Source organism: Callorhinchus milii, unplaced genomic scaffold (genome assembly GCF_018977255.1).
Source record: "Callorhinchus milii isolate IMCB2004 unplaced genomic scaffold, IMCB_Cmil_1.0 Scaffold2, whole genome shotgun sequence".
Lineage (NCBI taxonomy): Eukaryota > Metazoa > Chordata > Chondrichthyes > Chimaeriformes > Callorhinchidae > Callorhinchus > Callorhinchus milii.
Genome location: NW_024704743.1, coordinates 94633509 through 94650036, shown reverse-complemented (window position 1 = coordinate 94650036; position 16528 = coordinate 94633509). Strand labels below are relative to the sequence as shown.

The 16528-nt window shown below is 40.4% G+C and overlaps 1 protein-coding gene across 4 annotated transcripts in view; it reads right to left on the bottom strand.

Annotated features, from left to right (window-relative positions):
- Positions 1-16528, bottom strand: part of LOC103175159 (nucleolar protein 4) — a 153737-nt gene that overhangs the window by 70256 nt on the left and 66953 nt on the right. The window contains exon 1 of one of the 4 annotated variants that reach the window (XM_007887973.2): positions 11236-11276. The exons of 2 other annotated variants lie outside the window; for them this stretch is intronic. The gene's annotated coding sequence lies outside the window, so the exon portion shown is untranslated. Of the gene's footprint in view, positions 1-2693; positions 2712-11235; positions 11277-16528 lie in introns of those variants that run through there. One more of the 4 variants, XM_007887974.2, reaches the window with a different exon arrangement.

The following is a 16528-nucleotide window of genomic DNA, read 5'->3' as shown; positions in this document are numbered from 1 at the left end:
AAATGCGGCAGCCAATTGCGCACAGCAGTGTCCCACAAACAGTCGTGGATTGAAATGACCAATTTATTATTGTTTTGTTTTGAGGGATTATTATCAGGCGTGTGGAGTAAGGAAACTTGCCCAAGGTTTCACCCTGCCAGGAATCGAACCCAGGTCTCTCGCTTGCAAAGTGAGTGCTCTAACCACTGAGCTACAGGACGCCATGTGGTTCCCTCCCAGAAGAGAATTGCATTCTATTCCAATACAACAACAACAGCAAAATTACATTTATAGAGCGCCTTTCACGTTGGGAGGACGTCCCAAAGCGCTGAACAGTCAGGTGTCGGGGCTCAAGCATGGGGTGTAGGGGTGAGGGAAGGCTGAGAGGTGGGAGGGAGACCAAAGGCACGGTTGAAGGGAAAGGTCTTGAGACTGACCTTGAAGGAGGCAAGGGAGGAAGCGAGGCGAAGGGACCGTGGGATGGAGTTCCAGAGTGTAGGGGCAGAGAGGTTGAAAGCCCAGCCACCGATGGAAGGGCGGATCGGGCAGGAGACATGGAGCAGGCCGGAGCCCGATGAACGGAGGGCGCGGGCAGGCTCGTAGGGAGTCAGCAGGTCAGAGAGGTAGGAGGGCCTTAAAGGTGACGAGGATCTTGAACTCGATCCTCTGAGGGATGGGGAGCCAGTGGAGTCGGGCAAGGGTGGGAGCGATGGGGTCACGGAGCCTGGTGCGTGAGAGTACACAAGCTGCATGAGTTTTGGATGATCTGCAGCTTGTGAAGGGAAGAATTGGGAAGGCCGATGAGGAGGGAGTTCCCGTAATCAATACATGGGAATTCCCATATGTGGGGTGGGATGCATGGCACTTTCAGTTTGGTTTGGATACTCTTAAGCATGGTGATGGATTACCACATGTCAGACACCCGTCTGACCAAAAAACAATGAGATCCCTACTTGTGATAACAGAAATTTGTCACCGGACAAGTGTAAATGTCAGTCTGCAAAGTAAAAATCGTCATTCCAGGATGGAACAGCTGTGGATATTTACAAAGAGCCTTTATTTCTAAAATGTCATTTCACATTGCATTAAAAATTCTGTTTAGTAGTAAATGTGCACGGCTCATTAACTCTCATCAAAGAAGTTCCCTCAACTGGCAACACTGATGGAATGTAACTGCAAACTTATTTCTGTTGGAACCCAAAAACACGAGGAAACCAATACGGCAGACAGAATGCAGAAACACATTTACTGAGCTGCTTTTTATAAACTGTAACCATAGAGCCTTTTTGAATAGGTGCTGAAGTAATACATTTTCTGGCAGAGCGACGGAATTACTAATTATCTGAGGCCCAAAATTTCTCAACTTGTTATCCTTAAAAACACAGCGGGATATAAGATTTATATTAGGATTTAATATGGTGCAGCATTTGTGTAAATTCAATTGTTATTTGGAAGCTGTTTTTCTCCAGGTTTTTTTTCCTAGTCTCCGAATCAAGACAGGGAATTTCATAATTCTGCCCAATCGTAAACTTTAAAACAATGGTCATGGGGCTAAAAACATGAGAAAGTGAGCTTCAGCTCTTCCTTATAAAACCAGTGACATCCAAGAGATCTGATAAAAGTAATAAACCCAATAATAAAAACCAACCATAATTTGAAACTACATTGACAATTGCACTCAAACAGGCTGATATCAAAAATGATGCAGTGAAGGGGTACTTTTTGAGATTGGGATCAAGACAAAGTAAAGGCAGCTTTACAATCTTGTACCTGACCGACGTGCCTGGATTTGTTTGATACTGACCTTGGATGATAGAAGCAGAAAAGTATTCCATTCGCCTCACAAAACATACATTCACTGCACTTTACAGTAATATCCTGTGAAGTGCTTTAAGATATCTCAAAGACTTGATAAGGCGGTATATCAAATGCAAGATTTGTTATGATATTACTCACTACAATGAGCATATAAATTCATCCAATAACTACAATTTCATAAACAAAACTTCCAGTTAATCCCCGAGAGTACCTTCAACTGAATGTGTGCCAATTATATAAGGTGAACAGTGAGCTGGCGAAGTGGTGCAGTGGGTTGGAGCTCCAGCGTGCACACTCTCGCACCCAGAAGCTGGGTTTCCACTTTTAGCTGTGCTGTTGTGAAGCGGGGAGGAGGACGGTGCATGAAATAAAGCCAGTTTCTTTCATGCAGGGAGGGATAAAGATCAGAGGAGCAGCCAAATAGGCAGCTCATGCACACCTGCTGGGAGTCATCTTATAGAGAAACACACTGTGAATTAGATCCAGAGCTGGTGCGCTCTCAGTCACAAAAGATATACAGCATTAGATGAGAGTAAAGGGGAAGGCATTTAAAAATCACGAATAAGAACAATATCAGCATTCACCAGTTGTACTTTTAAGTGACTAGGGCAAACGTTTGTGCTCAATTCCACATATCAGCCAATACCTTTACTTTGCACACTGTAAATAAACTGTTGTTAAAGACTAAACTGTAGAACAGAGCATCCAAAAATCATAATCAGATTTTTTTGCTTAGCATTTTGGTTTTCTGAAGCTAAACTTGGATTATCTCAAAATAAAAGTATATTAGACTGTAAGAAAAATAATATTGGGAAACAGCAGTGTAATAGGATTAAAGCAGTTTCAGTTAGGGAGAAAGTCCCGGGCGGGGCAAAACCTTGGGCGAGTTTCCTTACCCCACACACCTCTGTTTACCCAGCAGTAATTGGGAACCTGGTTGTTGGTCGATTGGTGGATTGCTTTCCCAATGGTAATAATCCCTTCAAAAAAAATGAATAATTTGGTCACTCAATCCACGAATGTTTGTGGGACACTGCTGTGCAGAATTGGCTACCACATTTCGCCCATAAAATATACAGTCAATTCACTTTACAGTATATTCTGTGAAGTGCTTTGAGACGTCTTAAATGACATAATAAGGTGCCATATCAAATGCAAAGATGATTATTATTATCATTATTATGAGTTGAATGGCTTCTTTTTGTGCTATAAACTTGCAATTCCTGTATCATCCCCTGCTCCATCAACTCTATTGAATAAAGGCTTCACAGAAATGTCTGTTTTTCTCATTTACCCACTTTGTTTAATTGAAGAATGCATCCATTTCAAATTAGCTCATTTAGTTAAGAGATTGTCTAATACATATTTGGCAAAAATGATGTAGTCCCCCAAATCAGCACGATCAATATGAAGAGTGCTAACAGAGGTAAGTTATTTGCACTCAAAGCAGTGTTTTTTTTTAAAAGGATATGGTGAAACTCATTAAAGTACAAGAATAGAGCCAGCCCTAATTTGCAACTAACTGAACTAGAGATTTATCATTTGTGTCTGAGTGAATTTCACTTGCATTGTGTAATAAAAGGTTTTCAAGTTCCTCTCAATCTTCTTGAAAAGTGAAAAAAAATTGGTTTCTTCCAAGAACATATTAAAGTCTATAAAGTAAGATTGGATTTAAGAATATTCTGTTGTTTACAAAGGTAGATGACTTTTTATCTGATAGTTGCAGATTGATTACCTGTGCCCCTATTATCTGCAGCCAGGGTTATCTGCCAAAATCTTCCCTACTTTCATCCCACTTGCCTTTCTAACTCAGTTTCTTCTGTGTTTATCTAAATTAGCTTCCACATCATATTGCGCCTTCCACTCTACGTCAGTTCCCTCTCCATGCTCCCCCCACCAGCTCAGCATCCACTGTTTCTGCCTCCTCAACAAAGGTCTCCTTCCATCTTACTCATTAGCTCCTGTTCTATTCATCTTGATGCAGCTCTCAGCTTCCAGAGCCGAGGCGGAGTGGAGGCGACCAGGAGTGGATTCAAGCAATGAAAGGCCTGGGAGGTGAATCAAGAGATGAATGGGAGTTTGGAGCTGAATCAAAAGATATGGGTAAGTTGGATTTGAGGAGGTAACGAGCAAACGTTGTGAGCTGAGGAGAAATGTGGGATCCATGGGGAAAGACTACTTAGCAAAAGGAAGAAACACAAGATTAGAAATGAATTGAGCGTTCCATAAGCAAACAGCAATGCTTGAGCTGGCTCCAATGTGATATGCTTGCCAATAGAATGTTGAAATTAAGTCAACCCTCTGTGGTGGTCTCAGTGATCGAGCTTCGAGCCAGATGGGGCTGTAGTACTCGAGGGCACTGCTGATGTCAGCCCAGGGTCATTGGCAGACCAGTCACGAGGAGCGGGGATTTTTCTCTCAGCTTCTATTAACCAAAGCAGCTTCTGTATTCCTAGCTGGAAAAGCAGCAGGAAGCTTACCACACAGTCCTCTCAATGTAACGATACCTAAATGCACATTCTGCGGTCCCCAAGGCTTGGCTCTTACAAACATGTGCCTCAGAGTTCCCAGAATTAGGTAAGCAGGTTGCTTTCCTCAGGGTGAGAGTTGTACATTCCAGATATAGAGAAACTTCCATGTGTAAGTGGCATACGTATGTGGAATTCTGTTTGGTTTGGATACTCTTAAGCATGTATTTGGATTCCACACTTGTCAGCTGACCAAGCAAATTGAGATCAGTAACCATGTCCATTATGCTCCAAGGGTATATATGGCTCAGCATACAATTTCAAACAACACTGAATACAAACTTTGGCATATAAGAAAGGTTCCAGAGTATGATCAGACTTTAAGTCACTAGTTTTTCTGGTCACTTTGAAATTATTACTAATAATATTATTTGCATTTGATATAGCGCCTTATCACGTCTTCGAGACATCTCAAGGCACTTAACAGAATATACAATAACGTTGATTGACCCTATATTTTATGGGCGAAGCAAGGCAACCAAAATTGCCCCACAAATAGTCGTGAATTGAGTGATCAAATGATTATTTTTTTAAAACAGGATTATTACTCTCGGAAAAGCGATTTGCCAATCGACTAACAACTGGGTTCCTACTTACTGCTAGGCAAACAGAGGCGTGTGGAGGAACAAAACTTGCCCAACTTCTAGCCCTGCCCGGGAATTATAAACATATATATATACATAAAAATTGACAGTCTTTCAGGAGCTTTTATAATCGGTGAATTAATTTATATTAATTCCTGTACTTGCAATAGATTTATATGGGTGCACACATACATTATACCCATTACGTGTTTCTCACTCTGGATTGGAGCTTGCAGAATGGTTAATTTCCTAAAGGAATGGCATCTGCAAAACAGTGACACCTAAATTAAATTTTTGGCACGACTTCAATAAGAACCTTAAGGTCAATCAACAGTAATAAACCTCCATTTGATAAAACTCATATCAAAATGTCTCAAAGCACTTTACAGATTATTACTATCAAATGTAGTGACCATTTCTGTAGGCAAAAGTGTTACTATATCTGGATGTTAGATTTTTTTCTTTCATTTTGATTAATTTAAAACATTTTTTCAAAAGTCTGTGTGTGCTTTTTTTATTTATTTTGATTCGTTTTCCCATTTGTCAGAGATTTTCCTTAGTTACATTTTACCTGGACCTTTCCATGATCTGATTTTCACACTTTTTTTGTCATAGGAAAAAGAAAAAAAGAAAGAAATCAATGTGAACCTGACACTAGAGAGAAAGAGGAAAACCAGAGTGGAGAAAGAACCAAAACACTGAAACAGGCAACATGTCAGTGAGCTCAGTAAATGGCACAAACAAAATTGAATTAATGACAAAGATACTCATTATAATAATAATAATAATCCTTGCATTTGATATAGCGCTTTTCACGTCGGGAGGACGTCCCAAAGCGCTTCACAGAACACACTGTAAAGTGAATTGACTGTATATTTGTGGGCGAACGCGGCAGCCAATTGCGCACAGCAGTGTCCCGCAAACAGTCGTAGATTGAAAATGACCAATTTATTATTGTTTTGGTTTGGAGGGATTATTAATAGGCGAGTGGAGTAAGGAAACTTGCCCAAGATTATACCACGGAATAAATATCAATTCCAGTTTGGCATATTCAAGGTAGAGTAAGAAGTCTAATGGTTAGATTTGCTTCTTTAAAAAATTATTGTATCCTGCCAAAATTAATCACTTCCAAATTAATAATTGTGTTATTTACTCCAGAAAGCGAATTATGTTTCAAAGAAGATTTTATGAAGGGAGCTAAGTCATTTAAACAGCAATGTTAGTTTGGGTTTGCACTATCAATCAGACTTACACTTGATCTGCATGCAATAATTTACTGCAGAATCCTACCCACTCATTAAGCTGATAATGTGAAGAGTCCAAATATCGAGGTTGTAAATTCGACAACAAAATTATATTTGTATAGTGCCTTTCACATCAGGAGGTCATCTCAAGGTGCTGGACAGTCAGATTTTTGGGCCTGAGCTGGTTGTCGGGATTAGGGAGGGTGGAGGACAAGGGTGAAGCAGGGTGATCGAAAGCACAGTAGGAGGGTCTTGAGATGGCTCTTGAAGGAGGCAAGGGAGGGGGTGAGGCGGAGGCACTGCGGGTTGGAGTTCCAGAGAGTGGGATAGAGTGGCAGAAGGCTCACCCGCCGATGGTGGGGCGGGCGAGGCGGGGGACATGAAGCAGGCTGGAGCCCGCTGAGCGGAGGAACCGGGCAGGATGGTAGGGGTTAGGAGGTCACAGAGGTAGCGGGGAGCAAGACCATGAAGGTGAGGATCAGGATCTTGAACTGTATCCTTTATGTGATGGGAAGCCAGTGGAGTTGAGCAAGGATGGGGGTGATAGGGCTATGGGGCCTTGTGTGCAAGAGGACATGGACTGCAGAGTTCTGGATGATCTGCAACCTATGGAGAGAGGAGTTGGGGAGACCGACAAGCAAAGAGTTTGCATAGTCAAGCCTCGATGTAATGAATACGTGTATGAGGGTTTCAGCGGCCTGAGGTGTGAGACAGTGACAAAGCCGGGCGATGTTGCGGAGGTGGGGGAAGACAGAGCGGGTCATGACACGGATTTGGGTTAGAAAGGATAGATGAGTTTCAAACAAGACACCAAGGTTCCAGACTGGCTTAGTAAGGTGGAGTGTGCATCCGTGGATGGTGATGCTGTCAGCGCCTAAGGTGGGAAGCCAATCAGTAGAGCCTCAGTCTTGTTGACATTCAACTGAAGAAAGTTAGCTCTCATCCAGGATTTGATGTCAGATAGCAAATTCAAGCCCCAAGTTGGGACTCTGAACTAGGTGACCACTCCAATGCAGCGCTGGGGTGTGATGCATTGTTAGACGTGCCATCCTTCAGATGAGGTGTTCAACCAAAGCCCCGTCTATCTGATCTTGTGGTGCTATTCAAAAAGAGAAGGGAATCTCTCCTGCTTTCCTGCCAAAATTGTTCATTCATTTAATTGGCTGTTTGTGGAATACTGTCGTGCGTAAATTGGCTGTCGTGTTCGCCTACAAATATCATCACTATACTTCACAGTAAAATCCTGAGAAGTGTTTTGAGATACCTTAAAGATGTGATAAGGCACTATACTAATTGCAAGGATTATTATTGTTTATTAATAGTGGAAAGTATTTGCCTACAAAGTTACACCCAACTGGTCTCCATTAAAATTCTTTGTTGTTATGAACAAAATAGAAAGGTAGAAATTTGACTTGGCAAACTCAGTTTTAAGTAAATCTCTTACAATCCAAAATGTATATTTTATAAAAAATAATCTTTTCATTTGGTACAGCATCTTTGACATTGTAGCGATTCATCTTGGAGCATTTCACAGCATTCACTCTAAAGTGTAGCGAATGTGCATTTTTGTAGGCTTAATGGCTTCGCGTTGCTATTTTCTGAATAATGTCCATGTACTAAATTGTTTTTAAGCATCAAGTAATAATCTATGTTCACACTCTTAGTACTGTACAGCTTTCTGTGGCTATTGATTTTGTTGAACCCCATTCCTGGATAATGGTTAAGTAGCGCTAATATCATTTCCAAGGTGTCAGCCAGAATAATAATGCAGCAATGCATAAGTGTTGTTCATAAGGTATATAATATTTCTGCCTGTGGCACAAATAATTTAGTTAAATTCAAAATCTGATTGGTAGTAATACAATGGAAGACATGAAATCCCTTTTACTACTTTTGATACACACAATGGCATTCTCTCATTATATGTGCACATTGTCAAAGTTGTTTGACTTAGTCATAAGAAATTCACATCTGTTAGTTTTTTCTCGTTACTGATGACAACACCCCACCCCATGCCAAATTAAATTTTAATTTAATCAATGTTTAATTAACTAAAATACTCATGGAAAGGATATTTGAAATGACCACTAAATTGTTTTGATAGATCTGATATTTGCTACACATAATTAATTGAAGTATTATGTATTCAGTTATTGAAGGCTATCGGCTTCTGTTAAGATGTATGACCATTTCTTAGCATATCTGGTATGAAGAGAGGGCAGGTGCAACGGGACTGAAACTATTGATCACAGACACAATGGGACAAATGGTCTTCTGTAGGCAAATTGGCTGCCACACTTGCCTACAAATGCAGAGTCACTACACTTTACAATAAATCCCGTGAAGCACCTTGAGACATCTCCACAAAATGAAAAGGCACTTTATCAAATGCAGGAATTATTATGTTTCTGGTTTGATCAAGACAAGACTAATCGATTATCAACTGTGCCCTGAAGGACTGCAGAATGTGTGAATTATATGCAATGCTTGTTCTCTTTACTGATAGTGATCTAATAAACTAATACAGATTGGATTTCATATAGAGTGAAACCTGATGTATCATTCATATTGATGTAAAAGTCACACTGCAGTTTTACGTGCTGCTATGGTTAAAAAAAATTAAATTGTACCATTGACCAAGTCAAACTCTTAGATTTGTGGGATATTAAATCTTCCATGAAGATACAATTTACACTTTGGTAACTTAAAAGCAATTTTTTCATGGCTTGCAATACATAGTCACATTAATTTGCAGAGGAATCTTTTGCCAGTGATTTGATTTGTTTTAGCCATAGAATCATAGAAATGTACAGCCCAGTAGGAGGCCATCCGTGTCAGTGATTGCTTCTCCAAGAAGCCATCCATCTTAATCCCCAATTCCCTGTACCCTTAAATATCCATCTTCTGCATGTGTTTCGGCCTTTTTTTTAAAATACTGTACACCCAATTGACTCTACTCTAATAGCCACCTCCTGGCAAATCATTCCAAAATCTAGAATAAGTTCTTCGGAACCTCTCCTTCAATACCCATAGTCACAACCTTAAATTTGTTCTTGATCCCCTTCCGGCGCAAAGAGGAGTAGGAGGGCAGCCGAAGGCGGGTTTGAAAATGAGGGTTTTGAGACGTGCCTTGAAGGAGGCGAGGGAAGGAACAAGGCAAAGAGACTGTGGGATGGAGTTCCAAAGAGTGGTGTTAGAGAGACTGAAGCAATCAACCTTCTCAAATCAATATGATGTGGAAGCCCAGATAACCAACTATTGACTTTCCTCCTTTGGGAGGAGGGAAGATAAGCATGGTCTCCTTGGATCTGGATTGGCTCCAAATGGACCTATTTGATAACAGAATGTCAGAATCAAGTCAACCGTCTGTGGCGGTCTTGGTAGTCCTGTTCCTGAGCCAGGAGGATCTGCAGTATTCCAGGGCATTGCTGATGACTGCACGGCCAGCCTGGCTATTGGCAGGTAGCCAGACACTGCTCTCAATGGCATCTATGCGGTTTTAATTGGTTCGACTCTAGCAGGACCCCAGTGCATACTCTGGGGTCCCCAAGCGTTGGCTCTTGCCAACCTGCACCTAATACTTTCCGGAATTGGGTAAGCAGGATGCGTCCCTCCAGGGAGAGAGTGCACATTCCATTCCAACAATCTATCTCTGGGATTTCCATGATGCCATGGAACCCTCAGGTTGCTTTGGATACTCTGAAGCACGGTGATGGGTTTCTGCATGTGTCAGACACCCAGTTAATCAATGAAAAAGCTCCCCATAACTGCTAATGTACAACATTCATATGATGTCACCTCAAGTTAACTTGAGTAGACCTGATCGTTATGCTACTAAATTTGTGCATTACCAGCTAGTGCTGAAAGTTTAAACACAAGATGCTCAGCTATGGGAAACCATAGCCAACGCTGCAAAGAAAAAGAGCTTTCCATTATTAGCAACATTCACAACAGACTGGAGCTGAACCCTGCACTGATATGTGAAAAATTATGATAAACTACTTCTCTAAACAAGAGAGGCTTGTCCACCTCGCACTAACTTCAGGGCACACAATGTGAATATCCCAGATTAGCAACATGTGGCATTGAGCCAGGGAAAGAGTCTGCTGATCTGATCATTATGAGAAGCATATGTGGGACAAGAGAATCCAGCCCAGCTGTGGTGTTAGAAGGAGCTAGACCAGTTCTGTTAATCAGCGTTAACCACATTTTCAAAACATCACTCAATGTTCAATGGAACAGCACTGAATCAGACACTGTAAAGACTTGCAGTAAAATGACACAATTTTGTTATAAAAAAAACTTTTGAGTGCCTAGCTGTGGAAAGGGATAATATTACCTTTCATGTTATATATACTTAGCATTCAGTCTGAAAAGCTATCAAAATGCTGCTTTCAGCAATTGGCTTTCAATATAAATCATTGTCACCCAAAGGAAAATAAGTAAAACTCTAAAACGTGCAGTCACTGCACTTTATAGTATATCTGTGAAGTGCTATGGGATATTCTCCTATTCTCCAGATGTAATATACTTCCTTTAAGATCCCAACAAGTATTTACAGTTAGATATCTTGTGCCAAAATGTCTTTTTACAAATCAGTGCCTTGTGACGACACATATCCTTGACAGCTGAGATGGTTCTTACACCCCTATATGTACACCCAAGATATGGATCACTCCCCTCTCGCAGAGTGTACTGGGTGGCCTGTGTTCAATCCTCACTAATGAATGCAAGTCCCTATAACTAGGTGTAGCTTGACTAATGAGTTTCTTCCACGTCGACAGGTACTGCCAATTGCTATTTAAATCAAAGCAAATTGGGAAGCTTCCGTACTCAGTCTTTTTTTCTAAATAGGTTGTGACGTAGGCTCAACCTGTTTATGTATTCCCTCCTTTGATTTATGTAGAAAGCTCAACATTAAATTTTAAATAACACGATAAATATAAACAAACACAACTATGAAGTAACAAATATTAATCATACGTAAACTACACACGCTAACAGCCGGTTGTAATGAAGTTAATGTAAAGTGCATGATGGACCAACCTCTGACTACTGCGCATCAATAGTCAGAGTAAGTACCTTATGTTGTCATCAGGTAGAAGTGACCCTAGTACCATGGCACTCGTTTTTTTTATGGGCATTGAGCCCCTCCCCGAATTACAGTAGAATACAATGGTAAGTGTATTGCACCAATTACTTGATGTAATGGTCCATTCAAAATCATGCTTGAAGTACACCTTTCTATCCACTTATGCAAATCATAGATAGGCAGTTACCCGCCAAATTATTGCAATCGACGCTAGACTCAGACTTGATGGCACCATAAGTATCAAAAACGTTAAATACATAAAAAAAATTAAAGGGCTACTCAATATATTTATCACGTTCATGCGCCAGTTCTACCAAACTTCGGCACTTCCTGAGTTTCCCCGAGCGCAATCAGTAATTACTAACTGCACTTACACAGCTTCTGTGGCAATCTCAAATTTTAAGATAAAATGGTCTTGTACACCAGAACTGAACTCTAAATAAAAGTTTGCCTTTAATTTTCTTGTCAAATTCCCCACAAAATATTATGATCTTGCGCAGTCAGAGACATTGAATCAGTAAGGGATCCTGAATGAAATACATTGTTTAATTACAATAGTTTTGTATTTATGTTTTTAAACTAAGTCTAATGAAAGTAAGGTACATTTGCCACACAACAGCACTTATGTCTTAACCTCCCACTGCTGAAATAATTGAAACAGTAGCAGAAGCTGAATTCTAATTCTGCACCAACTAATTAAAACATAATTAAAAATTATATGTAGCTCTGGGGGCAGTAACAAATGCACTGTTAATCCCTAATGCAGGTGTAAAATACTAGGCTTACATTTACGTTGGGGAAAAACGTAAATGTAGGAAAAAATTAGCTCCAGGTTTTCTGCAATAAAACTGACAAGAACAGTTTATTTTTTTTATCAGTTTTAACACTAATTCCAAATGAATTAAAGTTTTGCAAATTGTCCTTTGCCAAATGCTAATTGCATTTTCTATTCAGTTTTAGGGTTGGCCTTTCCATTTGCTGCCTTTTCATGAGTGCTTATTTTCATTAAGACTCTTTTGTCTGTGCATACACTTTGATACTTTGTACAAGCAAAGATTGCATAATCTCTGAACATCTTAGTTTTCTTGTCGCCTCTTTGAGAATTCCTACTTAGCCTTGAACACTTCCTTCTACACATTTTGGTCATTCTCTCTAAAGTAAACTATGCTTCTTGCAGACAAGTTCATCTGGATGGTGTAATTTTGTGACAGGAAACTTCCTGCAGGTGAAGAAATTCACTGCAGCACAGTTGGCTTTGATTCTCACTTGCCATTGCTCTTGACAAGCTTAACATGCTCCCACTATTATTAACTGGTTATTCTGAGCAATTACGATGTAAACTGCTAGTATTTGACATTTCTGCTTTATAATAATTTCTTGGGACTGTAGGAGAATTATTTTGACTAACAATAGCTTCTACACATAGCAGGTATAGTCTGATTGATTTTGGCACAGTAGTCAGGGATTATACTGATGGTTGGTGAATCAGTAACAAAGGGGAATACATTCAGGATTGTTACAGGAAGGGTTAAGGATTAGAAGAATTATTTTCATGGAGAAGTAACTAGAACATAAAATGGTTTGTGACAAGCTATTAAAGCTGAGAACAATAACAACATCTAAATAGATATTAGATAAGGCACGCCTTCAAAGCACGCCTCAAGACCCTCCTTTTCGGCCTGTGCCTTCTGCCACCCTCCGACCCTCTCTGCCCTCCACCATCCTGATCTTAAACCCCCCCCATCACCGCTCGGGTCCTAATCCGTGATTGTTCAACACCTTGGGACATCCTCCCGACGTGAAAGGGGCTTTACAAATGTAATTTTGTATTGTATAAGTATTTGAAAAAAACAATATGAAGGGGTAAAGGGAAAGAACACTGAAATAGAATTAGATTACATAGCTCTAAATGCACAGAACATTACAGCATGGAAACAAGCCATTTGGTCCAACTAGTCCACAATGGTGTTTCTATTCCAGAAGAACGTCCACCTCTCCTGATCCTCTCTCCTATACCCCTTCATTCCCTTCTATCTCATATAGGATTCCAATGAAGGCGATAGCACCATTCTACTGTAGATTCAATAGGCTAAATATCTTCCTTCTGTACTGTAATTTCTACAATAAAACAAAGACACTTAAATACATTTAAATTTTGCTGAAAGGCAGCATCTTTCCCATTCAGACATTATATAATCTGCATATAAAACCTGCTCTCTAGCATTGCCAACTAGCTCAAAAGACAGGAGCAATCTGGTGAGAAGACTCCTTTGACAGATCAAATAAAATGGCCTCTTTGAATGTGGGAAAAGCAAAATCTTTTTACTCTTAACTCTTAGATATATTAGGGTTTCATATCTTCAAAAGGTGCCGAGTCTTTAGGCCAATGATGGAAGAAAAAGTGGTTGGCAGTCACTGCTGGGGTTAAGCTCTTTGAGACTTCCTCCCGTTGTGAATGGCACTATATTGTATTAACAGCTGGAAGTTCAGTCAAGACAGGCTTTCCTGCTGGTTTCCTGTCCAGGGTCACTTAAAGACAGACTTAAAATAGTTTGTTTGACCATTTAATTTGTTTTGTCTCAGGCAGATGGCTGAAAAGTTTTGATGCTCATTGCCCAAGGTGGAGGCAGCATATAGCTTTTTGGTTATATTGACATTTTGTTAAAACAGCTCAGAATTTCATGTTATCAAAGATAAATTGTCTCTTAAGTTTGCTTCAATATTTCACCTGAACGTCCTCAAGAAAACATGAAATGCATAAACCTGTGCAAATTGTAAAGAAAACAATATCTTCCAATGAAGTACCAAGGGAACAACAACAACAAGATTCCATTTATAAAGCGCCTTTCACGTCAGGAGGACGTCCCAAGGCGCTGTATTGCCTACACAAGGGAAAATTGTGTAGGCAATACTGTGGCATTAAATAAATTACACAAAACAGAAAATTTAAAGTAAAGGAGGAAGTCATTGAGCCTATTGAGTTTATGCTGAAATCAGCTCTTCCATTGGAGCTACCAACTTAATCCAACTCTCTTCTAAATACTATATGGACTGGGCTTCAGCATCCTTTGTGTGAAGGAATTCTACAGTGTAACAATTTGCTGTGGAAAAGCATTCCTTCTAACTTTCCCCATTTTCCTTCTTATGATAATCTTGTGATTAAAAAGTCACTGAAGTCGTCAAGGGAGCTATGTTCTTGATCGATTTTCCCTGCTGTCAATTTTACCTGGGGAAAATTTTGCCATAATGAAATCAACTCTTTGAGTCGTCCTCCCAATACAAAGGTGCTAAATGTAAGGATTATATTTGTAGCAGGAAAGTGAGAGGCCACACCAAAAATGTTAATCATGCTTGCGTTTTCAGTTGCGGATCAACTTGCTGTGCATTTCCAGCAATTGTCTTTCACAGCAGAAAATAGTACAGGTACTTCATATACTGTAGTAACCACATAATTGGAGGCAAACACTGAGGAGCAGGCAGAATACCTTCTGTTCATAAACACATAACTTTTGTTCAAGTACAAAAACACCACAGTCTGTAAAACAATTAGCAATCATGCTTAACTGAATAATCCTGGCGACATTCCCACAAATTACAGGAATATATGCACAGTTGAACAGTAACAAGAAAGCAAAGTTAAATTACTAAGTGTGTGCCAAGTACACAAGGCAGAAAATTGTGCTTCTGTTTTATATTAAATGCTTAAAGAAATAGATTTGCCACTTCTGCCCTCAGCTAACCAGGAAATCTGCCATATCAAATTTCATTCTTCTGAATTCTAAGCACTAGAGAGTGTTTCATTAAATTTACTTTGTTTTCATTAACTGCAATAAAATGTGGGCAACTGAAATTTATAACGAATTAAATTGATAGTGTTAATACTGTTAGAGCTGAAAGAGAAAGCTGTTTTTAAAATGTTGGTTGGTAGCAATCTACACTTCTAAACATCAATCAGCCACCCCATTCTGCAGGCAATCTCACCTTTACTCTTTTAACTCATTTTATAGCTCCCAAAGGAGGATGTGGATAGTGCTGACCTTTGAACTCTGTGAAGCAGTGAACGGAATCCTAAGGATTATTTCTAAAAAAGAAAAGTACGTTGGATAGAGTTCATCTCTGAGATGGGAGGTGATGCTTTTGAAAGTGGGTTTTGGATGCAGAAGATAAAATAGCAGCCAGCCAGCAGAAAAGAAAGCATCACTTGTCATAAAGTACAGCCACCTGCTGGAAAGAAAAGGCTGTGATGCAGAATAAAAGTATGGCCAATGGGAAGACAAGCCCTGAAAGGTAGATCAAGACTTATGATGATGGAAGAGTACCATGAGCTAAAAGTAGATCAGCCTGACGAAGGGTAAGTACTGTGACTGACAACAGAAGTAAACTGCAGGGAGGCAGTGAACCAGTTCAAGGAGCTGTGTTGCCGCAGGAGTAGTCTGCCAGGAGCAGCACACAAAAGAACATGAAGGAATTGTGCATTGAGAAAATGCCTGTCAAACCCGCTGCTTCCACAGCCCACGCAAAGACTGCCCGTTAAGGTCTCCACCCCATCCACTTTACCTCCCAGGGGGAAAGGATTGCAAAGTGAATCTGAGCAACAGCTCCAGAATATTCATTTATTTTTACAATACAATTCTGGCCTCTATCCCTCCGTAGATACTCCCAGATAGCATCCAGCCCCATCTATTCTGATACCATTCCCAAATACTTCTTTTATTTTAAAAAAAGGAGCTAATTCTGGTAGCTGGAAAGCATCCTGCTTACCTAATTCCATAAATCTTAGGCGCAGGTTGGCAAGAGCCAAGGCCTGGGGACCCCAGAGTGTGAGTTGGAGTACTGCTGAGTCTAACCAGCTAAATCTACATAGTTTGCCATTGATATCGCTGTGTGACAACCTTTCCTACTGCTTGTTCAGCTAGGCCCACCCTATCGGTTAGGGCTTTGGCTTGCAGGGTTATCAGGAGCTTAGTGGGATGATTCCCTACCCCCAGTTACTGGCCTGCCCTTCAAAGTTCTGCTGATGTACCAGGCTGGTTATGCTATCATCAGTAGTGCTCTAGAATACTGTGGACCAGCCTGGCTCAGGAACCGGACTACCAAGAGCACCACAGAGGCCTGGCTCAATTTCCACATTCCTTTCCCAAATCTGTCATCTTGGAGCCAGTTCACCTCCAAGGAGACCCTGCTTAGCTCCCACTTCCCTCCCCTGAGGAAAGACACTTGTTGGTTTTTGATAATTTTTCCCTGCTGTCAGTTTTACCTGGGGGAAATTTTGCCATAATGAAA